Source organism: Pan paniscus, chromosome 8 (genome assembly GCF_029289425.2).
Source record: "Pan paniscus chromosome 8, NHGRI_mPanPan1-v2.0_pri, whole genome shotgun sequence".
Lineage (NCBI taxonomy): Eukaryota > Metazoa > Chordata > Mammalia > Primates > Hominidae > Pan > Pan paniscus.
In genome coordinates, this window is record NC_073257.2 from 73,155,818 (window position 1) to 73,183,167 (window position 27,350).

A 27,350-nucleotide genomic window follows, 5' to 3' on the forward strand; every position below is an offset into this window, starting at 1 on the left:
GGCTCTGGCTGGGACTTGGAAGCCTGGGTTCAGTTCAGACTGTGTCACTTATTAACTATGAGAGTAGTCAAGTTACGTTGTTTCTCTGGGTGCCAGTGTTTTCCATCCGCATGAGGTTGGGCTAAGTATCCTTAATAAGGACATTCCTGGCTCCATGATTCAACTCTCTATGACTCAACTGTTTAAGATTGTGACAACTTCCATCAAAATACATTTAAAATGACCTAAGCAGTTAGCCAATTTATCCAGGCAAAAATGTTGTGTAGATTAAAATTTAAATACAAAATTTACAAAGTAGAAACAAACCCAGAAGAATAACTTCTATACTCCGACATCTGCAAGAGTAACCTGGAATGAAATGGTTTAAAGTGTTGTTTTTTTTTGGGGGGGGTTGTTTAGAGCAAATATATATTCAAGTTCTTAGACAGCGTTGGGTGCAAATCCAAGCTCTGTTTCCTAGTAGTTCTTTAAAATCTCTGAGTTCCATTTCTTGCCTCTGTAAAATTGGAATTGATAATGAATATTAGCTGTAATTTAGTTAACGTGTTTGGCATCTAGTAGGGGCATAAATGCTAGTTTATTGTTATCACAGCAGTCATTAGGAGTTTGGTCTACAGTTGGGTACCAATTCAAAGGAAATTTCTCCACAGAGAGACGGAACCTGAGATCATAACCTCATTAACGCTGGGAACTTGCCATTAACCTGTGTCTATGCAATAAGTAAACTCAGGTGCAGAGTGGAGACATGTAATTGCTTTCTTCTAGACCTATTGGCATCGCTTTCTTTGTAAAACTTGCTAATTCGTTCTTTAGTGGATAAAGCCTGATCAGAGGCATGCTGATGTATTTGATGACAGAGCTCAAGAAAGTATCTGAAGACAGGAGTGTCCTGGGACATCTGGAAAAAGTGGCAGTCATACTCACACATCCATCATTTTTGGCGTCTTTTTGCCAATTTTCCAATTTCTGTCCTATGGGCACAAGAAACAAAAGGTGCCAGGAAGAGGAGGAAGTGGGTTCTATTTGTTTACAAACTAAAAATAAAAAAATTATGATGCTAACAAATAACTCATCTGTAAATATCCCATCCACCGGAGTGACTGCCTCTTGACCCTTCCCTTAAAAGCTTTCCCTTTCCTTTTCCTCTTCCCTGCTGCCCACACACTCGCCCATCTCCTACCCTTGTCTACACACACTTTTTGGAACTCATTTTTCCCTCCCTCTCCAAGTTTTGTTTTGGTGTTGTGATGTTGGTGGGAAGCCTGGCAGAGAAGAAAAGAGGAACAAAAGAACCACCTTCAAATCACCTATGCTCTTTAAACCCTAAAACATGGAGCCAGAGGGAAACGTGAATGGCCTATTTTCTAAAAGGAAGACCAAGAGACAGTTTTAAACATTTCTCTGTTTTCTTGAGCAAAAAATGGCAGAATTTCAAATGTTTCCAGCCATTTTCAAAGAGGTAAGTCATGCATACTAACCAAAGCCTTATGAAGTTCAAAAGAGAAAACAAATGATTGCTAAATGATTATTATTAGAGATGCCATGCTAATTCCTAGATCTCTTTTGTTCATAACATTATATGATTCAAAGTATAATTTTAGTGCTTTATAGATTTATGGTTGCTTTATTGATATTTTTATTATATACCATTATCACAACTAATCATGTTGATGAGGTCTTGGCCTGTAATGGGATCTTCCCAATAATAATAGTGCTGTTATAGAATGTGACCTATTTTGTAATGATCCATTACATAACAACTTTTACAGGACAGACGTGTTATAGGACAGCTTATAATATCCCTTTAAATGCTTAAAAAATATCTTCACTAATTAAGATTTTAGAGCTATTAGCTTGAGTGGGGGTTATCAGCACATTAAAAAAGATGATATCCTAAGGTTTGCTTTAATAATTTGTTCCCCATTTCATTTTTTAGTACCCCTTTATATAAAATTAGCTAAGAAGGATTAACAACTGTTACAAATTACTCTACGAAAAGAAAGAGGGGAGAAGGCAAGTAGGGGAACAGAAGAGAGAGAAGGCTGTTAATTCAGGCAAAACCTGAAAAAGTCTTGCTTAATATTTGGTTGTTATCAGGACTTTGGTTAGGATTTATCTATTATGTATCCAAATCCATCTACGTGGTGCCTTTCAGACAAACTGAGGTTCCAGGAAAAATCCAGTACTTTAAAATGTCATGCCAAATTATGCTTTCTGAAAGATGCTGTGCAGATTCAAACAGCTCACAATTTTGGGTTACCATGCTTGTGAAGCAATAACATCTTTGAGTTTGAGATACTGCAATTTAGCGGTTCTGGATGACTACATAATCTCTCCCTGTTGGGTTGAAATTCTACATTCTGTCCTTTCCCAAACTCTCACCGATTAATCATCTATCCAGACAAAAAAAAATGTGCTTGGAAATTTTTTTCATGCATATATGGAATTGCAAAGTAATTCCACAGAGTGGAAAATGCTGAACTTCTCATAAATGTACCATTGATCCCCAATTCAGCCTTCTGGCAAGTATAATCTTGATTTATTCTCTATTGTTGCATACCTGAATGTTTAACATCTTGCCTTTTAAATCTTCCATAAAATCTTCAAGGCCAGAGACCCCACAATAAAAACTTTCTTATATCTTTGACAGTGTCATGCCAGAAAGTACACACGAATACTTACAATTTCACTAATTTACTTAAGAGAATAGAATTTATTATTTTGCAACAACTGGGCCATTGTTATTACATGTGCTAGTAATTACCAAGCTATCTTAGACAAGTCACTTAACCTTCTTTGTCTTCAGTTTCCCTACTGGAAAACAATTTTTCAACTAGAGAGTTTAGGTCTTAGAGTAAGACAAAAACTTTTTTAAAAATCCTATTTGTGCCATTTAATAGAGGTAAGAATTGAACATATTATCTAATGTCTCTAAACTTCCAACTCCTCACCTACAGTTTGGGACTCAAGACAGTGGTTTCACCTCCCAGAGATTTTTTTTTTCTTTCTGAAGCAGAATAAGAATATTAACATAAAGAATGCAGCACATTACCTGAACCGTGATTCATGCTCAATAAGTCAATTATTACTATATCAAGTTTCTTCCAGCCCCAGAGTGCTAAGATTAGGATAGAAGTAAACCCTCAATTATCAAGCATCCAGATCCCCAGTATTCTCAACCACGGGCACCATTCTGATGCCTAAAGTGAAAAATAAAAACTCGTATGATGGACAAACTGGTTTGAGGCCCATATTTGCACCATTGTACTCCCAGAGTAAGCAATAATTTTAATAATCATTGAACTTATGACATTCATAACTGAGTCCATAAAAAAGTCAAAGACAAAATTTTTAAAAGACAAATGATTAAGAAACCTGTTCTGAAATGCATGCTCAAAATTAGACACAGGATGTTACCAATCTATAGTCATGGGTTTGCACAAAGACACTGACCTGGCTTGCTGGAAGTGAAGAACAGAATACTCTGCTCACAGCTGGACTTACCTACATAAAAGAGAGAAATACTTTATAAATTCTACTGCCTGCCAGGAGTACATGGGGAGCCACTAAAATTTTCAACATATGTTGTTTTCTCTTTTTCCCCCGAGAAAGGGAAGAATCTGCTTTACTTTTGCTAAGTGCCAGTGTTAATGTGGCATTTCTTTGGGTCAAATACATCCTGAAATAGCTAGGTTAACATTTTGCAGGATTTGTGAAAATATATTTTTGAGCTCTTGGGACGATACCAAAAAAACAAACAAAACAAAACAAAACCCTAAAAACATTTGGCCACAAACCGATAGATAACAATGAAAATCTTACAGGCATTTTACAATACAGAAGTCATAGATGTGGTCATCCTATTCAAAATAGCATTTTTAGACAATATAATCATAATTAAAAGACCAAACAATTTTGGCTTTTCCTGTTGTATTTGTATAGCTTATAATTTGTATTATTGAGCCAATAACATCAAACTGTTACATGTGTTTCTATTTCCACCTGTGTGATCACAGAGCCTGTGTTATGCACTTAAAAAATTTTACACTATCTTCAAACTCTGGGAAAACAATAATGGGCAAAATTAGTATATTGACTATGATATTCCTGCTTCCTAATGATTTTCCAAAGCCTTCTGCACTAGGATCAACTGGTTAAACCTTTTTCCCATTAATATGTCCAAATATGATTCAGGAATCTCAGAGGAAACCACGTTTAATATAATAATTTACTGCCCACTCCACCTGTGGAGCAGAATGCAGACATTATTTATGCTGAAAAGAGCTTGTGTTTATTTTCTAGCAACCAGTGACTCTCTTAGGCATCTACAAGGTTACTGGAAATGAAACGTAGTTCCAAATTTCTAAATAGGGTTTGTAAACAAACTTATCAGAGTATGTTTAAAAAGGTCTAAGGCTTGCTAAGACCAAACAAACACAGCCTATTGACTATTTACTATCTGCTGCTCGTCAGAGGACTTATACAAAGATGAAACCACTGATAACGGTATTTTTTTTTTTTCTGTTTAGAGTATGTTAGTGCAGAACGTACACCACCGCAGCGGTTGGGGGTGGGGGAGCCCCAAACCAGTGAAATCTCAAGCTGAGCGTCTGGCTGGAGTTCAACAAGGCTCAGTGAACAGCACAGGATGGGGAAGTTCAAAGTCAGGGCGACTCTTCTGGTCTTAACTTCCTGGATTTTCCTAGATCTGGGTGCCTCTGTGTATATATTAACCTTCATGCATTTTTGCCCCCAGCAATTGTGTACGTCAGCTCCAAAGGCACAGCTTGTGTGCTAACGTGCAAAGCCAAGTCAAAACCCTGTGCTTGGCGCTCCCTTCTAACTTTCTGGCTTGTCCAAGTCTAAATATTGACATTGCTCCTCAGTTGAGATGTTTGATACTGCTGGGGATGGAAACGGTGCAGCTAACAGTAGGATCTAATGATATATTTCTACATAGTTGCCTTCCACTTCTTTTCGGGGGGCAGAGGGCTGGATTCTCCTGTCTGCACATCACCCCTTGGTTGTTTTCCCCAAAGCTGAGCACACACAGACAAGGTAAGGTGCTCTGCAAGCCCCTCATGGCAGCTCCTCCTGTTGTCACAGCAACTCACAACAGAATCCATAGACACGGGGTTGCGGGGGAGGGGAGGGGAGCGACTGTGGGCTGGCCAGTCAACTCTCAAGAGGGTGCAAGCGCCAAAGGGGCTAGCGTATTCCCCTGTCCGGGTCCTCCGGTCCCCGCCCGGCCTCCCCATACTGGCCTTCGAAGGGGAAGCGCCTTCTCGTCGGCGCGGCACCACCCCCTCCCTGGCGCAGCCAGCCTGCTAAGGGTGCCTGTTGTACATTTTCTCAGCTCCAAGTTAGGGGTGCGGCTGTGCGGGCGCTCCTAGAAATCTCTTGTGCTTGCCTCTGATGGGAGGGTTCCCGGCCTCTCGGAGAGGCGAGGGAGGCCCCCCTAGCGGCTCGGTCCCACAACTCTCTCTCGGGGCGCTGCTGGCCGCGTGGCACGGCCCGGGGCCCCCACTTGCCACCCGCTGGGGCCGGGGCGGTGGGGGCTCCGCAGCGGCTGCTCGGAGAAGTTTCATAGCATAGAGCACTCACGACACAGAACCTACCCTGAAGCCGAGCGAGACGCGAGCTCTCTCCGCCTTCAAGGGCCGGGGGGAGCGGGGGGGGCCCCGCCACTCAGCAGCAGCCACGGCTGCGCGCGGTCGCGGGTGTGCGGGGCCCCTGCGCGCGGCGCGCCGCCCGCCGCCCAACTTTGCACAAAGGCAGCATGGCACTGCCTCGCCCTGCCGCCTCGCCCGGCGCCGTGGCCGCTCTTCCCAGTCCCGGGCGAGAGGGGCTCGCCCCTTTCCACCCGCAGCCCTCCCCTTCGCCTGCCCCCACCCCGCTCCCAGGCGGGGCAGCCAGGCGGAACGGAGCACCCGGCACCTCGCTCCGCCGCCGTGGCGGCCGCCGCTCGCACTGTGACGTTAGCAGCCTTCGCGGCTATTTATATCCACACGATTGGATTTCATTCATGAAACCGGGGCCTGGTGTGTCTGTGCTCTGGGACACGGGTGGCAAAGGTGCCTCGGCTCTACGCAGACCCGACGGGCCCGGGCACGGAGGCGGATCGCCCGGGACAAACCGACACAGAGCATGGGAGACCCCGGCCCTTTCCCCGCGCTGCCGGGAGGGGAGAGTCTGGGCCATCTGTGTCCCCGTACCCCAGCCCCAACATCCCACCCACTCCCGTGCCTTTGCTGGCCCTTTGTCCCAGGCTCTGGAAAAGTAAGTTGGGCCACTAACCGGCTGGGCAGCATGGCTTTCTTCCCCCTAGGAGCTGACCGGCCGCGGACTCCGAGGGAGGACATTGGCTTTTGTTTCAAAACCGAGCCCAGCTGCTGACTAAGGGCTGCATTAGCCCAGCCTCCTCCTCCCTGGGCGGCTGCACGTGCTGGCTGGCTCCTCCACTCTGGGTTACCTTCCTCCGCGACTCGGCGGGAGGGGTCCCCCCAGGGGGCGTAGGGACGCACCGCTGACCCCGACCCGGGTACAGAGGTGATTTATAACCTCTTGCAAATGGCTGAGTGAGGAGGTGAAATTGACTGTGGCCTCCATGGGCTGTCTTGGTCTTCCAAGACAGCCCATGCCTCCTCACAGAAACTTCTCTCTCTTCCAGGCTGACCATGAGTTCTGAGGACAGAACCAGGGGTAGTTTTCATGCATTCGCATAAATGCTTATAGAGTGACAAGATGCCAGGTGCCTTGCCAAGCTCTACGGAGGTGACAGTGAAAGCAAACAACCGGGTCCCTGCCATCAGGGAGCTTTCAGTCAGCCTGCTAAAATTAGTATGCCTTATAAAACCCATCACTCCTAGCCTGTAAAGAGATCACTGGGGAATAAAGACACAACTGTGTTCAGCTACCCAGAGGAATGAATATATTCATTTCATAAACCTTTATTGAGTAGGCTGTGTGCAGAGAGCTGGGGATACAAAGACGGAAACAATGTCATTCTTGGCCTCACCAGTTCTCAGGTAATGTGTTCCTGAGATACTGAAGGACTGGGAAAAGAGAGTCCATCCTATTATAAGGGATGCTTCTTTGGCTTATCCCCCCAAAAACAGGATGCATGAAAAAATTCTAAAAGCAAACACACTTCTTGGTCCCTCAGTTTCTTCCAGGAAACCGTCTTCAGTTTCCTGATGAATTACCCTCCAGCCAAGATTCCCAGGTGAATTCCAGTCCAGTGGATATTTCTACTCTTCCTCGCTTGTATTCTCTTGAAGTCAAAGGCTTGCCTGGTGCCCTCTGAATCCCCCAGAGACCCCAGAAAATAGTGGAATCCAATGTTTTTACGAGGAAAGTTATCACCGGCAACCTCATTTGTTTAAGTCATTCCCACGGCAGTATCTTTGAAAATGGAGTTACCAAGGCCCTAGTCTTTGATATCAGAAAGAGAGAGTAGTGAAAAGTCAAGTGCAGGTGTCTACTCTAAGAACATATCCAAGAGGTGGGTGATCATTTACTTGGCATAAAACTGACTTCCCGGCCCAGGCGGGTGGCTCACGCCTGTAATCCCAGTGCTTTGGGAGGCCGAGGCGGGCGGATCACGAGGTCAGGAGTTCGAGACCAGCTTGGCCAACATGGTAAAAACCCGTCTCTATTAAAAATACAAAAATTGGCTGGGCGTGGTGGCGCACGCCTGTAGTCCCAGCTACTTGGGAGACTGAGGCAGAAGAATCGCTTGAACCTGGGAGGCGGAGGTTGCAGTGAGCCGAGATCGCGCCACTGCACTCCAGCCTGGGCGACAGAGCAAGACTCCTTCTCAGAAACAAAAAAAATACAAAAAACACTCACTTCCCTTAGTATTTTGCAAAATGACTCCATCTTGAAAGGCTTAAACAAAATACATTCTTTTCAGGTACAAATTTCTTGGGAAACGTTAATTAACCCTGTTCACTCCTAGCAATCAGTCCTCTTCATTGCAAGCCATTTCTCATCAAACTGCCCTGGCAGCTAAAAAATAGGGTAGAAACTCAAAAGAAATGGGAATCAACATGTATCGCGGCCCTCATATGTGGGGGGCACAGGGTTGGGTGGCTTAAAACACATTTTCTCGTGTAATCCCCACAACAACTGATGAGGCAGATGCTATAATTATCCTAATTATTTTACAGACGAGGTAACAGGCATGGAGAAGTTAGTTTTCTGATGTCTTGACAGTTGCATTTGCACCTGGGGTAGTCTGTGCCAAAGTCTTATTTTATCACTGACCTGCTTTTTAACAGCCTGCTTTTCCTCAGTTTCTTCCATTTTCTCAGTTCTAAATTTAAAAAAGTTCAGTGTCATGCTTCTCTTAAATAATAGGCAGGAGCCTATACCAGAAAGACACACAAAGACCCCACTTGGCAGGGTACCCTTCAGCTCTTGACCTCCACCCCCAGGGCACACCAAAGCTCACAGGCTTCCAAAAGATGCTCCTTCTAAAGGGGATAAAGAACAGTCAGCCATGTTGGAATTACCTAGTTGAATGCCTAAATCTGAGGGAAACTGGAAGACCTTTCAAGAAAATAAGTTGATATCAACAGTAATTCAGATAGAGCAGAGGAAAAGTCATTGTTCTGGAAAGTCCCTCCAAACAAGGGCAGTGATCAGAGAAAGACGTTGCTACATGGTACTATGCAGCCCCAAACTTTACTTATAAAATCTCAGACTGGGGAAAAGTTGGAGAAAATGCAGCAAGTAGTACAGACCGTATTTTGCTAATAGGAAAAGAGAGAAAAAGAATCATATCAAATAACGCCAGTAATCACTGTCATGAATGTATCTCTGCTCTTATTTCCATGAAAAGATCCATTTTTGTATACTAAAATCATTGCTTGCTGATAGAATCAGTACCATTCCCTTTAAGTAAACATAAAAAACGGTACCCAAATGGAATTCAGGCAACATTGTATCTTTAAACACTTTCATTTTTCTATTGCACAAAGGTGATTTTAAAACTTTTGACTAGCTTTTATGGCAAATATTTTATCAAAGTCATAGGATTAAAAAAAACCCACAATCGAGACATAGAATTGTTCCACTATCACAAAAGAATCCTCTCATACTACCCCTTCATATTTGCACACCCAATCCCCAACCATTAATCTGTTCTCCATCTCTAGAGTTTTTTTATTGTGAGACTGTTATATTAATGGGAACATAAGTATGTAATGTTTTGAGATTGACTTTGTTTGTTTGTTTGTTTGTTTACTAAGCATAATGCTCTTGAATTTCATCCATGGTGTTGAACGTATCAATAGTTCATTCCTTATTATTGCAGAATTAAATTTTTATTGCATGGATGTATCAGAGTTTGTTTATCTATTCACCCACTGAAGGGTATTTGAGTAGTTTCCAGTATTTTGCTATTAATATTATGAAAAACACTTCCGTAAACATTTGTGTATAGGTTTTGTGTGAGCATGAGTTTTTATTTCTGTGGGATGAATACTGAAGAATGCAATTGCTAGGTTGTATGCTAAATAAAAAACTGCTAAACCATTTTCCAGAATGGCTGCACCGTTCACATTTCCACTAGTAATGTATGAGAGATCTCCACATCCTCACTAGCATTTGTATTATCATCATTTTTTACAAAGTTTCACTTGTTATAATAGTTGTGTAGAGACAACTCATTGTAGTGTTACTTTGCATTCCCCTAGTGAATAATAATGTTGAATATATTTTCATTGGCTTTTTTTGCCACTCTTATCTCCTCTTTGCTGAAATATCTGCTCAAGTCTTTTGCCTATTTTATAATTGGATTGTCTGTCTTTGTACTGTTGAGTTTTTAAGAGTTTAAAAAAATACATTCTGGGGTGGTAGAGTTTTCAAATTGCAAATTAAGTACTACCATCCCAAGGGAACTCTATTTTCAACTCAAATATATTGTTCAACATTTCTATTGCCATCAATTTTATCAAGAACATTCTTAGGTAAGAGAAGTACTTACATAAAACTCCTATAGAAAGGGTCTTTTTGGGTTTATTTTATAAGACTGCATTTCAGTGGTTGGTAAGAAACAGGGATACCTTAGCCACGTGTAGCCGAGGCTGAGCCTTGTGACAGGCGCAGATGCCTCCCGGGGCCAATGCAGCTGGTCACAGCAGTGGCTTTGTCCAATCAGGACTAACCTAGGAAGAGAGATTCATGCTGTCCATCTCTCTGCTCTGGATGCAGCATGTGATGCTGTCATTGGCTATTTAGAAGAAATTATCCTGGATGATGAGTTCCAGGAGTAACAGAGAAATTTTGGGGACTAGTACTAACAGGGGTTTGAAGCACGAAAGAGAATAAGCTCATGTATGGCCCATTTTAAAGAATAAGTGTCTGGTAGAAAGATATATTGAGAAACAGTTGTTGGAGTAGATTCTTGCAGTTAAGCCAGTGGCTTTAATAACACCCGACAACTTTTTGGCATCCTAAAGAGGAAGAGGCTGGTGACATATTTATGCTGCTCATGCTTATGGATTTTCTGACTTTTAAGGAAATGCTTCTGGACTACAGAGGAGAATAAGAAGGCTGGGCACTGGCCTTTAGCAGTGGTTTAGTGGCAACTTCCTTGTACAAATCATTTTACATGTTAGCTTCTAGCAATGAGGTCAGTCTGGACAGCATAGGCCTAATAGGCTGTTGGGCTCCAGCTAGTGATGACAAACAGGAAAGACGGACTGTTCTGAGGCTCTTCATTAATGCTAAGTATTGATGGGTCATAAAGAAAATGACTTGACCTCCTGCGACCTCTGTTTCTCCTAAAATACCTTATTGCGTTCAGTCACTCAAGTATTCCTGCTAAAGTAGATGCTTCTTCAAGGTGCTTCTGAGTCAGACAAGTCTCAAACAAGATGATGTCCAGCCTTCCATCTAGGGTCCCTTCCCCAGCTTTCATGTCATGGATATGTCAACATCAAGGCATAACCTACCATCACTAACCCTTTCTGTCCCAAATACCACGGGCTGTCTTTGAATGAATCTGTGTGTTCATAGTTTTTGCACTTGGGTAAAAGTGAAAGACCCTTCAGCCTGAGTGGCCCAGCTCTGCAGGATTTTGACTACTTGGGAATTATCTCAGGTATTACTCAGACCAACTCTTCAGATCTCTAAAGCTCCTATTTTCTTCCCACTGTTCTGGGGGAAATTGGAGCAAGTTTTGGTGTAGGAATCAACTAAAAAGTGATGTATTTTTCCTAAAAGCTACAGGTGGAAATTAACTCTTAGGTTTGCAGTCCAGTTATGACTGTTGGTATTGATGTGGTTTTCAGGTGAAGCTTTTTTTTTTTTTTTTAAAGCATAACTTTGGAAACAAATTTATAGATAAATACTCAGGCTAACCTAATGGATCTATTCTTGGCATTTCCTATGATTACCTATTTAAAGACAGAAGCATTAGATACTGTGTACTTTTCATTGTTAGTTCTATGAAGACAAAGTATCTTTTCCATTGCAGTTTCTATTTTACTGGGCACCAATGAAATGTAGGCTATGTACTGAAAATAGACCAAAAGGTAACCTTTTCTTATAGCATGTTACATTATTTGTGTAGGTTTGCCTAAAGTCCTCTCTGTGTGGATTCATTCATTAGGTTTTCTGTTGGGGTAGGGTGAGTTTGGTAAAAATGTGATTTTGCAAATTCTGCAACTCTAACTGCAGTCTTTCTGTCAAAATTTGTCCTACCAAGATGGTGTTCCACTGGTCTAGCTCAACATGCCTAAGAGGAGGTAGCAAACAGTTTTTATGGTCATCTGTCTGACTTTGTTTAGGCATGGCATAGCAGATTGGAAAACATGTATGTCACAACTCTAGAAAAGAAAAAGACAACAATTTAATGTATAATGTGTATCTTTGACATTTTAAAAAGCAAAAATATGATTTTGTACTGGAAAAAATATACATTTGAGAAATTTATTTCATGAACTACATTCTTAATATTACAAAAGGTGTTAATGCTAGATTTCAACTTAACCTAATTAAAAATCAATTACATTTATGTGTCATAGCACATTTAAGGTTATCTTGCCTGACCACCTGTTTCATATAACTTTCTCTTTATGAAACAAGTTTAAAAAACCAAAAACGAAACAAAGATTAAAGGGATCAGAGGGTAACAGAAAGAGAAAGAAAACGGTATTGTATTTTGGCCATCTCACTAACTAGGATGTAATTCTGTGCTACTTCCTTAACCCACTACACCGCAAAGTTCCATATGTCAAATGGGGACAAGAATAATAACTTTCCAAAAAGTCCTTAAGGGGACTAAATGAAATAATGTTTGTGGAAAATGTTTTGTAAGATGTAAAGCTCTATACCTACTCGTAAGTGTAAAAATGGGCTCATTATGAGGCCCCTTAAACAATGCTGTGCAGCATAGGGTATCATTTGATTTAGGAGTGCCAAAGATGAATAATATAGCAACTGTATCATTCCCCCAACTCCTCCCTCCCCAAATGCTGACTGTAAGTATTATACATAAAAGCTTCCACCAAATTGTATGAGGTAGAAAGTTTAGTATTTGAGGTTTGAATGTTTTGCTCTGCCGTTGACTTGCAACTGCTGTGTCTTCTCCTATCTGTACAAGTTAGCTAAACTACATGCAGAAACTAGGAAAATAAGTGGACTACGAATACATACACAAACACCCTATTTCAGAAAAATAATTTCCCCTATGTTCATATCACATTTTCCTGCATACCAAGTATCTGTAATATACATGTCATTTAATCTAACCCTGATCTTCTGACTATGTGGATGCAAAGCTTTTGAAGTAATTTAGTGTATAGTACACTAACTTGTATATAGATACCACTTCAAAAGGAATACAAGTGCTTTAGAAACACCAGTGTCCTGGAAGGAGACCTACCCATCAGTTCCTGGAAAGAAGCTGAATTGTGAGGCTTTCCTTAATTGGCACCACCACTCCTTTCATAATGGTTCCTAATCTAAAAGCAAAGATGACCTCACTTCTTGCGCTTGACTCAATAATATCCTTCTCTCTGCACACAATTTCAGAGTATCCTTAGCTCTGTAAATATTTATGCCTACTTTAATACTTCACATGACCTAAATTTATCATTTGGTAAACTCCCCCTTTATGGTCAAGTAGTTAACTGCATCACATGTGGGTGACATAAGCCATTAAACACTTCAGGATCAGCATTGAAGGTGCACAATCACTTAGCTTGTAAACATAAGCCGATGATTCCAGGGATCAGAGGCTAAGGCTCACATCCTGTCACGGTATCCATCTTAGAGGAGCTTGAAGATTTGGTGAGAGGCACGGAAGCTTCATGCTTCTCCATCCCCATGGTGCTTTGAATGGCACTTTGGGCAGGAAAGTGCATAGTCAATGGTTGTTAATAATGGTAAATGATTTGGGAGGCCAAGGCGGGCAGATTGCCTGAGGTCAGGAGTTTGAGACCAGCCTGGTCAACATGATGAAACCCCGTCTCTACTAAAAATACAAAAAATTAGCCAGGCATGCTGGCAGGTGCCTGTAATCCCAGTTACTCAGGAGGCTGAGGCAGGAGAATTGCTTGAACCCAGGAGGCGGAGGTTGCAGTGAGCTGAGATCATGACACTGCACTCCAGCCTGGACAACAGAGCGAGACTCTGTCACCGCCCCCCACCCCCCAAAAAAGGAACGGTACATGATAAAACTTTTATAAGACAAGTTAGTTATAATTTCTTTCAATCACTCATATATAAAGGCCAGCTATATGATTTATGACAAAGCTGGAATTTTAAAGCTGGAATTTTAAAACTGTCTTTTATGGTGTTATCTGTTCTACTGTGATCACTGTCAACACTGATCACCCATGAAAAGGCACTTTGAGATCATAAAAAATGTTTCACAAAGATTACAGTGTCATAAACAAGTATGGGACTAGTGCACATGATAATAATAAACACCAAGATCACCACCTGTCTTTTTAAGCTGTAATAATACTAATTAGCACTTAGTAAGTACCCACTATGTGTTGGGCATGGAGCCAAATGCTTTTACACTCACTTTCATTAACTCCTCACAATGACTTAATGAAGGAGGCACCACTATTATCCCCATTTTATAGATGAGGAAGCCGAGGATCAAAAAGAGCAAGTCATTTGCCACAGGTCAAATACTTAGAAAGTATTATTCATCTTAAAGTAGGTACTACTGACAGAGAAAGATTCTACTTTCATATAATTAGCATTTCATATTTACCCTTCCCTATTCATTCAAAGTATTGCTGATTACAATGCATGACATCACCCTATATACTTGAAAGACTAATGGGCTACAGCTCATCTTAAATTCTGATATTAAACTCAGGTAAACTACCTTAGTATTTTATATATCCAAAGTTTCATGTAGATTAAAGGTTGAGTAGAGTTGAAGAGAACTGATCTCTATGATGTGACAACTTCAGGATTCTCGGGGTCCTTGACAAACAGCCAATACTTGTGGATCAGGTGTCGATGAGCGATATGCCCTCACAACCACGAATTCAAAGAAAACACAATTTGTGGGAAAACACACAATGCAAGCTTTAGTTCATTCCTTGGGATTTCCTTAACAAATTAAACTATTGCTCCACTTCCTGATGAAACAAGCAGGATACTACAGTGATTGTACCTTGTGCCAGCAAGGTCAGGTTGATGAGATAAAATGGGAAAGTCATGCGGAAAAACACACAGCCCATTTCAACAGATGGAGTTATTATAAAATTTCATTTAAATATATGGACAACATGGGTAAGGTTAGCCTCCTCGTGAGTGTATCGTTTGTTCTCAACTATTCAAGTAGAGAATAAAGATTTCTCAATGTTTAAGTATCCATATCTATCCAGTGGGGGAATAAGCTATACACACAAGGTCCCATTAGTTCTAAAGTGAGGCTTCCTTCTTCTTAATTCTTAGCCAATCCCATATCCTTGCTGAAGGCCCGGCTTGTCTCATGCCTTTCTCTGAAGTTACATGGCACCTGAAGAAACAGTGGCATTTGTGTGGGATGAATACCAAATGAGACACTCCTAGGAAACGAAAAGTAGTACCTAAGCGACTTTTGTCTTAACAGTTTTCAATACCTCAATCCGAACAATTCCTCTTTTTAATAACAGAGGTGATATGCCATGTACTGTGAAGATAAGGAGTTCTGTTTTCTATAGAAAGAAATCTATCACACCTGTTGTTTTTATAAGCATTATCATTTATACTGTAATTACAGTATACAGTATACTGTTATTACAGTGATAACAGTATAGTCTAGTGTCATAACAGTATCTTGTTTATACTGTAATATTTCTGGGCTTGATGTTTCTTCTCGATAAAACAGTTGAGGTGGCTAATGATGAAAAGAAAAAGCATATATATCCTGAACAATAGTTTATAAATCGAAACACAAAGACACATGAAAAACCCTTTGAAATTCACTTTCAGTTTATACTGTTTCCTACTACACATTAATGAGGGACTGAGATATTGGGAGATAGAAAAATGTCCTGTTAAAAGAAACATTAAGTTATATCCAGTGTAATTTTAAGCTTTAAATTTACTTTAACTCTATTCCATGTTATTGGGGTTTAATCAATGAAAGTGGTGAACTTGGCTAATTATAACCACTACATTTTTAAAAAGTGTATGTGTGTGTGTGTTTGTGTGTAGTTTTATTTATTTATTTATTTGGCTCTACAAATACAATGAACATTAGCCTGGTGAGAATATAGACCATTGGCTTGAAAGTAGAAAATGCCTCAAGCCTGGCAGTTATCAGCTCCTGTGGGAGAATTTCCTTGGGCAAGTCAAGTCACTTCTCTGAGTCCAGTTTCCTCCTTTGTAAAATGAAAGTGCTCTGAGTGGAGTAAAAGAGTTTATGACGGACCAGAGTACCAGGGTTATTACACTCTTCATGTTGAAATTATTATAAAAATACAGAAGATATAGCAGTCTCAAAAAGGCTTTACACTTTTATTTTGGAAATATTTAAAAACATATTCAATGAGCACTGAATGAATTCTTTCCATGTTCTTATTAAATTAAACTGACAGTTTTAGTATTTACTCACTGATGGCTATCATTTGGCTTGGGTTTAGGGTTGCCAGATAAAATAGAGGACACCCCATTACATTCAAATATCCCATGCAATATTTGGGACATACCTGTACCAAGAGATTATTCAGTTTGTTTAAAATTCAAGTGTCAGTGGTGTCGCGTATTCTTATTTGTTAAATCTGGAAACCTACTTGAAAAAAAGGATGAGAAAGAGGAGGAAAATTGGATGGAAGGAAATGTGACAAAATTATTTTTGAAATTACCCAAATAGTGAATTTAATAAATAAAAGGAGATAAGTTGGTCAAGTAACATTTCCCAAAGTGTGTTCTGTTGTACCAGCCCTGAGTGAAACTATTAAAAAAAGGGAAATAGTCTTTTATTATTTAACATAAATGGTCAAGTTTCGGAAATAGTTCATATTTTATCCTCTTCTTAAAGAAAATTATAATTTCTAATAAGGGTTCTCAGGGCATTTATATGTGAAAGTAAATTATGCATTTATAAGAGGGAAATAGTCCACCTTGAGCTACCCATACTTATTTGACAAGGGGAATCTTTTCTTTTCTTTCTTTTTTTTTTTTTTTTTTTTAAGATGTAGTCTCATTCTGTTGCCCAGGCTGGAATGCAGTGGTGCCATCTCTGCTTACTGCAACCTCCGCTTCCTGGGTTCAAGCGATCCTCCTGCTTCAGCCTCCTAAGTAGCTGGGATTACAGGCGTGCACCACCACTTCCAGCTAATTTTTGTATTTTTAGTAGATGGGGTTTCACCATGTTGGCAAGGCTGGTCTTGAACTCCTGATCTCATGATCCGCCTGCTTCGGCCTCCCAAAGTGCTGGGATTACAGCTGTGAACCACCACACCCAGCCAGCAAGGGGAACCTTCTTTATGGTTTTAAAATGCCACAATTCAATTCATGTGTTAACTGAACACACTTTGTGAACATCAGAGTAAATAACAAAAAAATGCTGTACAGACATGGATCAATCATGCACAGCAATATAACAAGAATGCTTCCTTCTGATTGAGCAGGGTAATTATTCAAGGAGTATCTGTCCTGAGCTATCCCAAACCACAGAGAGTTGCTAGCTATCATTACAAAGCACAAATACTTCCATTTGAATTGCCAGACTATTGTGTACCAGCAATGCTGATTATAAAACAGAGTAATTAGAGTAGCAGAGAGGCAGCTGACTCAGTGTAAGAAAGCCTTCCCTTAGTCTAAATTTGTGGTCTACAATGTGTCAGTTACAGATACTCAGAAGGGTCCAGAGTTTGAATGCAAGGGAAACAGGAACCCATATGTGCATCAAACTTGTTTACAGCTTGAAAAAACAACATATCACTATCTTGAAAACTAAGGATGTGCTATCACGATTGATGAAGTATTTTTCATTTAAATATTTTGTTACATTTATAACAACTTTTAATTATTAATTTTCTCACTCAACACATTGAACTACTATGATGTGGTATTCTGCAAAAATATCACAGTGGGCCTCATTTGTTAATAGTCTGGTAATACAGTCATGCATCCCTTAACAACAGGGATAGATTCTGAGAAACATGTCCTTAGGCAATTTCATCATTGTGCAAACATCATACAGTGTGCTTACACAAACCTAGATGGCATAGCCTACTACACACCTAGGCTATATGGTATAGCCCGTTGTTTCTAGGCTGCAAACCTGTACAGCATGTTACTGGATTGAATCCTGTAGACAATTGTAACACAATGATCCGTATTTGTGTATCTAAACACAGAAAAGGTACAGTAAAAATATGAATAAAAGACTAAAAAAATGGTATGCCTGTATAGGGCATTTACTAGGAATGGAACATGCAGGACTGGAAGTTGTTCTGGGTGAGTCAGTGAGTAAATAGTGGGTGAATGTGAAGGCCTAGGACATTACTACACATTCCTGTAGACTTTATAAACACTGTACTCTCAGGCTACACTATATTCATAAGATAATATTTTTCTTTCTTCATTAATAAATTAATCTTAGGTTACTATAACTTTTTTATTTTGTAAGCTTAATTTTTAAAAACCTTTTGGCTATTTTATAATAACATTGGGCTTAAAATACAAACACATTTAGCTGTACAAAAATATCTTCTTTATATCCTTATTGTATAAGTTTTAGTATTTTTAAAAGTGTTTTATTTTCATGTTTTTACTTTTTAGACTTTTTTTTTTTGTTAAAATCTAGGACACAAACACACACATTAGCCTAGGCTTACACAGGGTCAGGATCATCAGTATCACTGTCTTTCACCTCCACATTTTGTCCCACTGGAAAATGTTATTATCAAACAGAGTAATTAGGGTAGCAGAGAGGCAGCTGACTCAGTATTAGAAAGCATTCCCTCCATCTAAATTTGTGGTCTACAGTGTGTCAGTTACAGATACTCAGAAGGGTCCAGAGTTTGAATGCAAGGGAAACAGGAACCCATATGTGCATCAAACTTGTTTACAGCTTGAAAAAAGAACATATCGCTGTCTTGAACACTAAGAATGTGCTATCATGATTGATGAAGTATTTTTCATTTAAACATTTTGTTATATTTATAACAATTTTGTCTTCTGGGGTAATAACATATATGGAGCTGTCCTCCCCTATGATAACAATGCCTTCTTCTGGAATACCTCCTGAAAGACCAGCCTAAGGCTGTTTGACACTTAACTTAAAATATATATAAACAGGAGTACGTTCTAAAATAATGACAAAAAGGATAGTAAACACATAACCAGTAATAGAGTCCCTTGTTATCCTTATCAAATACTATGTGCTGTACCTAATTGTATTAATATGTTCTATACTTTTATATGACCGTCAGCTTTGTACATTTGTTTACAGCAGCAGCATCATAGAATGTGAGTAATGTGTGGTGTTCAGATGGCTGTAATGGCACTAGGCAATAAGAATTTTTCAGCTCCATTATAATGTTATGGGACCGCTGTCGTATGTGCTGTTCACAGTTGACTGAAATGTCATTATATGGTGCAGGACTGTAGTCTTCTGAGGGACTTAAATGGTTCCCAAATTGGTGCAGTGGTGCAGCCACCACCAAGCCTTACGGTCAATACAAATTCCCCTCTTCTCCCATCCTCAAAACCAACCAATCTGAATCAAATGCTAAAATGATATTGGAAGTGCTAAAAGGCAGATCCAAGTGAGTAAGTAGTGGTAAAAGAAAAAAAAAAAAGGTTTTTGGATAACTTGGAAATTTAATAACCTGCTTCTGAATAATTGAAAGAGATTCATAACTTGTCCAATGGTAATGATATTTATTGAATGCTCACTCCATAGCTGACACACTGTTCAGTGCTTTTCCCACTGTATCTCATTTACCATTCCCACTGTACGGACAGGAAACCTGAGGTATGGGAGGTTAAGTCACTTGTGCAATACCACATCCCTAGAAAGGGGAGTTCAAGCATTAAAACTGAAAGTCTAAATGAAACTCAAATTCACAACCATAATACAATATTACTGAAAAGTGGAATGACTTACTGTGAGCAGACACCACTTGTGAGTGTCTGCCAGAACAGATACAGACCCCACAGTTAATCTCATTAAAAAGCCAGTAATTGGGTCCTCGGGACATGTGGTGAAAAGACTCAGTACACAAAACAGCCAATGTCAAACTAAAGGAGGTAGAAAAGTCAAGCACCTCTAAAGGAAAGAAATCATAAGGAACTTGAGGTGAACCCATTTTTATAGGCATAAGGTTGAAGCCTGAAAAAATTTAGTTTTGAGCACAGCATGTTACAAAGAACACTAATGGGATTCTAAATTTTCTGAAAATATGTCCAATATAAAAATGTTAAACTCTCACTTCTTTAGAAGCCCAAACTTCTGAGCCAACCATCTTGCAAAAGGAACTTGACAGATTTTAGTTTTTAAGAGGTTTGGGATCTTAATATTGCACAGGTCAGAGAAGTTAAAATTTTTCTTTTTTATTTGAAGAGTAAGAATAATGAATCTATAGGGCAAAACTTGGAATTGAAACACTATATAGATATGGATTTCCAAAACATTTGTTTTCAGGAGAATCTCACAAAATATCAACCATCAACCACATCTTCAACACAGAAGACAGAGTAGAAGCTTTTTGGGTTTATGTTGTTGTTTTGTTTGTTTGTTCAAAAAGGGGTCTCACTCGGTCGCCCATGCTGGAGTACAGAGGCATGATCACAGTTCACTGCCTTGACTGCCTAGGAAGAGGTGATCCTCCTACCTCAGTCTCCTGAGTAGCTGGGATTACAGGTGTGCACCACCATGCCCAGTAAATTTTTGTATTTTTAGTAGCAATGAGATTTTGCCATGTTGTGCAGGCTGGTCTCCAAATCCTCAGCTCAAGTGATCCTCCTGCCTAGGACTCCCAAAGTGCTGGGATTACAGGTGTGAGGCACCGCACCTGGCCCAGAGTAGGATATTTAAATAAAAAGACTTCATTTTTGTAATTAATATAGTGGCATCTTCATTTTGGTAAACTATTACTTTGGTGGTCTCCAGTGAGCCCTGCCTCCCAGTATATACAAACAATAGTACATCAGGACTAAGTGGTCAGGAATGCAAAGTTGCCTCAACATTCAAAAATCAGTCATAAATCACCACATTAGTAAAATAGAAAACCATATGTTCAAGAGATACAAATAAGCAACTGGTAAAATGTAACACCCATCTGTGACTAAAAAAATACAAAACAAACTCTTATCTGAGTGTTTAAAGCAAGGGAAAGACATGGCCACATATTTGCTGCTTAGACTGAAAGGTTCTTTATGAAACAGTCACAGTTCTTGCTCTTGGAAAATGGACCTACAGTATGGCACTCTCAGGAAAAAGTTTCCAGGGATGTAGGAGAAAGCAAAATCCAGATATCTAACTCCACCATTTGAGGAACAATGCCAAATACTGATTGCCAAGTGAGCAATAGATTTACTCCAGATCACTTTAAAAGCTACGTGGACAAGAAAGGACTCAGACACACAGTCCATTAAAAATGTGGTTGCTCTACACATCACAGGCAGCAGTGCTAATGGATGTTGCTCACATGTCTCTGAGCCTGGCTGCTATTGGCTGAAACAAAAATGAAACAAACAAACAAACAAATAGCTGAACTTCTCAGTCCTACAGTGATGGCTCTGGCAATAAAAATAACAGGCAGGAGTCAGAAAACCTGAGTGCTAGTTTTGTCTCTGCCACTTTCCAGTTATGTGTACTTTGGAAAGACACTTTATCTCTCTGGGCCTGTTTCTGCAACTAAAAAATAACTAGATGGGACTTGGAATGAATCAGAACTGAGTAAATCCTGGCTCTATTCTTTCCCATCTAAGTGATCTGTGCCTCAGTTTCCACCTCTGTATAATGGGAAAGAAACCTCAAAGTGTTTCTTTGAAGATTAAATACAATTATGTAAATGGAGCACTTAACATATTCACTGCACATATTAAACACACAATAAAGGCAGATGTATTAATGTTAAGATTGAGCTATTAAGCTCTAAAATGCCATAATAATAAACAGTAGGCTGGAAACACTAATTTGTTCTGACATGGAGATTGGTAGGTGTTGTAGAAAGCTTTGAAATTCTGTGTATCCTGCCTATCATCACAGGTGGTACTGTAAGAAGCTTTATAATTTTAGCAGAGAGGAAAACAGAAGGGTAGACATTCTTGTATGATTTAATCTTGGTAATGTACCAATGATTTCATTACCATGTGCAAAAAACTATGATGACATTTCTTATACTCTGTTAAGTACTAAGTGAAAAATCTAATTAAATGATGCTTCCATAGAATTTCCATAGAATGTAATTAATGTGACAACCAGAACCCCCTATTGATTATGCTGGCGAATTTAATCAAATAGTATGTTTACGTAAGTAACACAACAGAGTCTGACGTCTAGTCAGACATGTGGATCTTGCCAGTTGTAAATAAACTACTCACACAAACAAAATGGCCCCTTAGAGAACTAGAAATTTAATAATCTGTATTTGTAACATAATATATTGTACCAAATAAATGACTGTTTTATCTGAAAGTCATATTCATAGTATCTGTCTGAGAGTTTGAACTATTTGGTTGGATGGAATATTAATACTGGAAATATTCTTGAGTGGGGTTTAAGTTATATTCCTCTTGGATCATGTCCCCACCATACATCTGATGCTTTCTTATTTATGGGAGATCATAATCCAAGTCGTAAAGAACTTGAAATGATTACAATTAGATTGCATTTTCTGTAGCCTCTTGGGCTGCCCTGGCAGCTACCCCTAATGGCCTGCATCCTTTGATGTCAGTGGGTGCTGCCTCTTGGCAGCTACCTTGTTGCTCACCACTGCTAATATCCATGAGCTTGTTATTACCACTTCAGGAAGATTTTTTTGTCACCATCATGTCCACAGAGCTGACAGCAGGATTGTGGTCATTGTCAATCTCTCCCCTTCTAAAGCTCTTCTTTATCTTTTCATTGACTTGGGGTTCGTGGGGGTGGAGGGTGGTTAAGTATGGGGATTCACTAACTCTATCTGTACTGTACTCAGAGAGTCAACTGTGCTTTACCCAGCCCCTCTTTTTCTTCTAGCCCTTCAACCAACCAAAGGAAAGGGGTGTGGGGCTGTCATTCTCAAAGGACCCTGGGGCTTCCCAGGTGACTTCAGTTGGTCTTCTGTTGATGTTCAAGAGGCACTGTGGCATGCCATGCAAATTACACTCAAAATAGAGCTCACAAAAATGTCCTTGTGAACATATAGGAAACCTTGTATTCAGGAAGAACATACTATGAGACACAGTATGCCTAGAGCTGGACACATCTGGATTAGAACCCTGGCTCCACTGCTTACTAGCGGTACAATTCTGGATGTATTATGTGACCTTGCTGAAGCTCTGCTTTCTCCTCTCCAAAAGGGGGGCAAATAACACCGGTGCATTAAGTATACTGCCATTCACACAATAATAACACCATTGTGAATATTTAAATGAACATATAAGTAGGCTGCCTTGTACAATAAAATGAATACAATGATGTAGTAAATACAGCCTCATAAGAATGTCACATGGATCTAGATTCAGAATGAAAGCTTGTCTGAGAACCAGCTTAACAATTTTCAAACTATGTGACCTTGAGAAGCTCCCCCATCCTCTCAAATTCTTAGAGATGGGGGGACTTAACCATACCCACCTAGGATTAGCATGAAGTTCAAATGCATTGCTGTATATATGAAAGTGCTTTCACAAGCTATACATTCTAAGGAAGATAAGTTATTTTTCTATGAATATATTATTGCAATGCTATTAATGCAGTGGTGATTTATAACCTTTTTTTGTTTTTTTTTTTTTTGAGACAGAGTTTCCCTCTATCACCCAGGCTGGAGTGCAATGGGGTGATCTTGGCTCACTGCAACCTCCACTCCTGGGTTCAAATGATTCTCCTGCTCCAGCCTCCTGAGTAGGTGGGATTTTAGGCATGCACTACCACGCCTGGATAATTTTTGTATTTTTAATAGAGATGGAGTTTCACCATGTTGGCCAGGCTGGTCTCAAACTCCTGACCTGAATTGATCCGCCGGCCTCGGCCTCTTAAAATGCTGGGATTACAGGCCTAAGCCACTGTGCCTGGCCCATTTATAATGGCTTTTTTTTTGTACCTGAGATCCAATGATAGGATCGTTGTAAGTGGAAATTTTCATAATGAGCCACAAATTAGAAAATGTCTATGCATTATAAAGTTTATATGCAGCTAGCAGTCTGTAATTCTTTGTTGGAACTAAAATTAAAATAATCTGGTTGTCTGTGACCACCAATATAACTCTTCCCAACAGAAAAAGAGATACTTACCTACAATAGATAATATATCAAAATATGCCCAATGACTAATAAATACAAGTGCGCAGACATGACAGGGGAGGAAGAATGATCATTTAACAGTAACCATTTACAGGTTTGTCTCAAATTGCAAATGCAAAATAAAGTCGAAAGTATTTATAAAGTCCAAATTGGATCTTATGTATAAAGTATGCTCTTTATACAAAATAATATTTGTTGCTTTTTAGGGAAATTTCCATACTTCAGGAAGAAGCAAATTATATAGTATTTATTTCCTGTATAAAATAATTTTCTAGGTCTTTATCATAATTTTGTTTTCCTCTAAAGAAGTTTTCCATTTAAGAAGTATTTAAAGCTTCTGTCCTTCGGTAAAGTCTTAAAACAATTTACCATGATCTTGGAAAAAACTGCTGGCCCAGTCAATTTTGGGGAAGTAGAAATAGTTTTTTAAAATGTTCTGATTTCTGGTCCCATCGTAACAATTTTGTCTTCTTTCTGAGTCAGTCCTGGTTTCCCAAGCGTAACCTGTACACTGACAATACTGTGATTTTACTACTTTAACTCTTCAAAGCAATGCCACTTAAAATATCTACCAGTTTCAATGTATGCCATTCCTAATCTAGAGTTAGAATATCATAAATAATCCCCAGCCATGTTGTTAGGACTGAAAATCTATTTTCTAACATCTAAATAGTCTTGATTGTAATACAGACCACGGCTACAGATGTGATGGCAGAATTCTTCCAAGTATTGCAAATATGTATAATTTGCAACCAAAGCAATCTGCATAAACAAGTGATCACATAAACAAACCACACCATTTGGTTTGACCAAAAGTTATGGCAGGAATGTTCTCAAAGCCACTAACTGCTGTATGGGTAGGCAATTTTCATTGCCCTCCGCTCCATACAGAAACCCAAATGGCTCAGCAAGTATTGACTGAATTATAATTTTGATGTCATCAATCTTTTTCTTTGCATACTTGAGGTTTGTATCTTGCTCCCAATTTCAGATGATGAAAGTGAATTTAATCAGCAAATATTCTGACTACAATAAAAGAGATCCTGAAAGATAAATTCTCAGGTATTAGAAGAGGCTTTTAGGGCAACCCTGCAAAAAGGCTCCTTTGAAAGTTGCACCCTTTGCATAAAAATGTTTCTCAGAAGAATAAAATATTTAGGCAGCAACATTACAACAGAAAGCCTCTGCCTTAGAAAAATGCATATTCAGGCTCTCCCTTTGTCTATCTAGGAAGCTTCCTGTGGTTAGTCATCACCTTTAAAACATGAGGTCATGTGTTCCATTGGAACAGGAAAAATATTTCAGATCTGTGGTCCTCCAAAAGATATCCAAAGCATTTGTAAAAGGAGTAATGGTTTTTGTGTTATGTTGCTACTAAAATTCACAAGTTGGATACCTTCCTGTGTCATCCTTCCTTATACCTGTATCAAGTAATTTAGTATCACTTTCCAAATTACAAGTTCCCTGAAATATTTTCTTTGTTCCACACATTACCAATGATAGCATCTAATAATGGTTCTTAGACTATTAGGTAACTCCTCAGTGAATAAATGATTGGGCGAGTAGTCATTCAGTAATACTTAAGGATTGTTTCAAAATGAATTTCCAACTGAAGGGAAAAAACCTTGATTTGTTTGCCTTGACACATCTTGTCACCTTTCCCCACTGTCTCACAACATTCTCTACCCCCAAATTCATGAAAAATGCACAAAAAAGACCTACCAACCTTGGTGCATGTGTTAAGGCAGGCAATACATGCAAACATAAAATATAATCTTAGCAAAATGAGATTTTTCTTTTCCATCTTTGTAAAAATATAATGCATGCAATGTTATTTTCTAATAGGTAGTGGTTTTGCTCGTTAGGTACTTAGGAATAAACATGTTACTGCCAATCTGCTCACAGAAGACAGATTTGTGAGGTGAATTAGCAAAGAGGCTGGAGAGAAGGTTGGCGCCAGAGAGGATACAACTGATTATAAACCCTCTCCTGGGTTTTGGGCCACCACTGCCCTCTAGGGGACACATGGAAAATAAGCAAAGTCTCTCAAGCCAAAAATTTGAGACCTTGGGAAGTCATCTCATCCAATCAACTTGTATTAAGGAAGACAATTTTAAAATTACAATTACTTCAAGGATTGCTGTATAACCCTTAAAAACTTTACACTGCATGCTTTTCTAAGGCCACCTGCTTTGGAGTCACTCTTGTCAGATAAAAATTTCTTTATTATGTCTATCCTAATTTTCCTGCAGCATTTTAAACATGTCATTTCTTGTTCTATTAGAAAACAGCTGCTTACTATGACTAATGTGTTAGTCATTGTTTAGACTTTCAGCTTTTCATTTTCAATGCCCCAGAAACCAGAAACTCCAGCTCTTTTAGTCTTTCTTAATGAAGTTAGTTTGTACAGAGAAAAATATGCGAACATTTCCAAACTGTTACTTATTTCTGGGAAGAGAAGCTTCAATAATTTCAAGTGGAGAGCAAAGATCAACTTGTGATTTTTACAGGGTGGATTAAACTTCAACCTTCTTTATAAAAATTAGGGATAATATCTAATGTAATCCTACCTTGTAGGCAGAAATTAATCTGCTCTTTCATTCCTAAAGTCTTAAGGAAGAATTTAAATTAGTAATACTAAAACGAAGTCTCTGGAAATAAACCCTCTGCCTTTGGGAGAGAATTTCACAACTTTAGGGTGATACTCAGGAAGAGTGAGTTACTTATAAGGCATCTATTTGTTCAACCATTTAACATTCGTTGAGTATGCCATTACTTATCAGATACTATGTTAGGGGTTGTACATATACAAAGAAACTTACCATTCAGTAGAGAAGACAAATATTATAGCAGCATATTTTGCCATGTATTAAATTTAATTGTATTCAATAAGTATTATTGAAATGCTTAAGTTTTATATATATTTTATACTAAACTCCTAGTACCTTGAGAATAGAGCATTTATTTTGCTCATCTCTGTATCACTAGACTCTTGGATGACTTAGTTTTTTAAAGTCTCATAATAGTCCTTTAAGTGGACTATTATTAAGTCCTCAGTTTATAGATGAAAAAAATGCTTCAGCAATTTATAAGCTAGCATGTAGTAGATTTAAACTCAAGTGTGTTTGTATTGTTGGTATCATGATTCTTCCCTATTTGTGTGCCTAGCATGGTGCCTGGCATGTAGTAGGTGTTCAATAAATATTTGTAAGAGAATTAATTGGTGTGCCTTTTGTGAGTAATGTGCTCTTTGATTCTAAGGTAGTATTTCAAGTGCTTCCATGTTTGACACAAAATAGGTCTTCAAAAATTAATAACTGAATGAATGAATGAATGAATGAATACAGGTTTCTTGGCAATTCTTCAGGATTTTTCCATTACCTTAATTCTCATGGTCTATCCATAGTTGGGGAATAAAGTCATAAGAC

At 39.2% G+C, this 27,350-nt stretch overlaps 1 protein-coding gene across 40 annotated transcripts in view; it reads right to left on the bottom strand.

Annotated features, from left to right (window-relative positions):
• Window positions 1-27,350, bottom strand: part of RHOBTB1 (Rho related BTB domain containing 1) — a 141,200-nt gene that overhangs the window by 77,582 nt on the left and 36,268 nt on the right. For 17 of the 40 annotated variants that reach the window (XR_008619933.1, XR_008619935.1, XR_008619936.1 and 14 more), the window contains exon 3: window positions 3,454-3,504. The gene's annotated coding sequence lies outside the window, so the exon portion shown is untranslated. Of the gene's footprint in view, window positions 1-3,453; window positions 3,505-4,734; window positions 5,113-5,618; window positions 5,975-6,297; window positions 6,483-27,350 lie in introns of those variants that run through there. The other 23 variants (XM_063607421.1, XM_024930438.4, XM_014346457.5 and 20 more) reach the window with 15 other exon arrangements.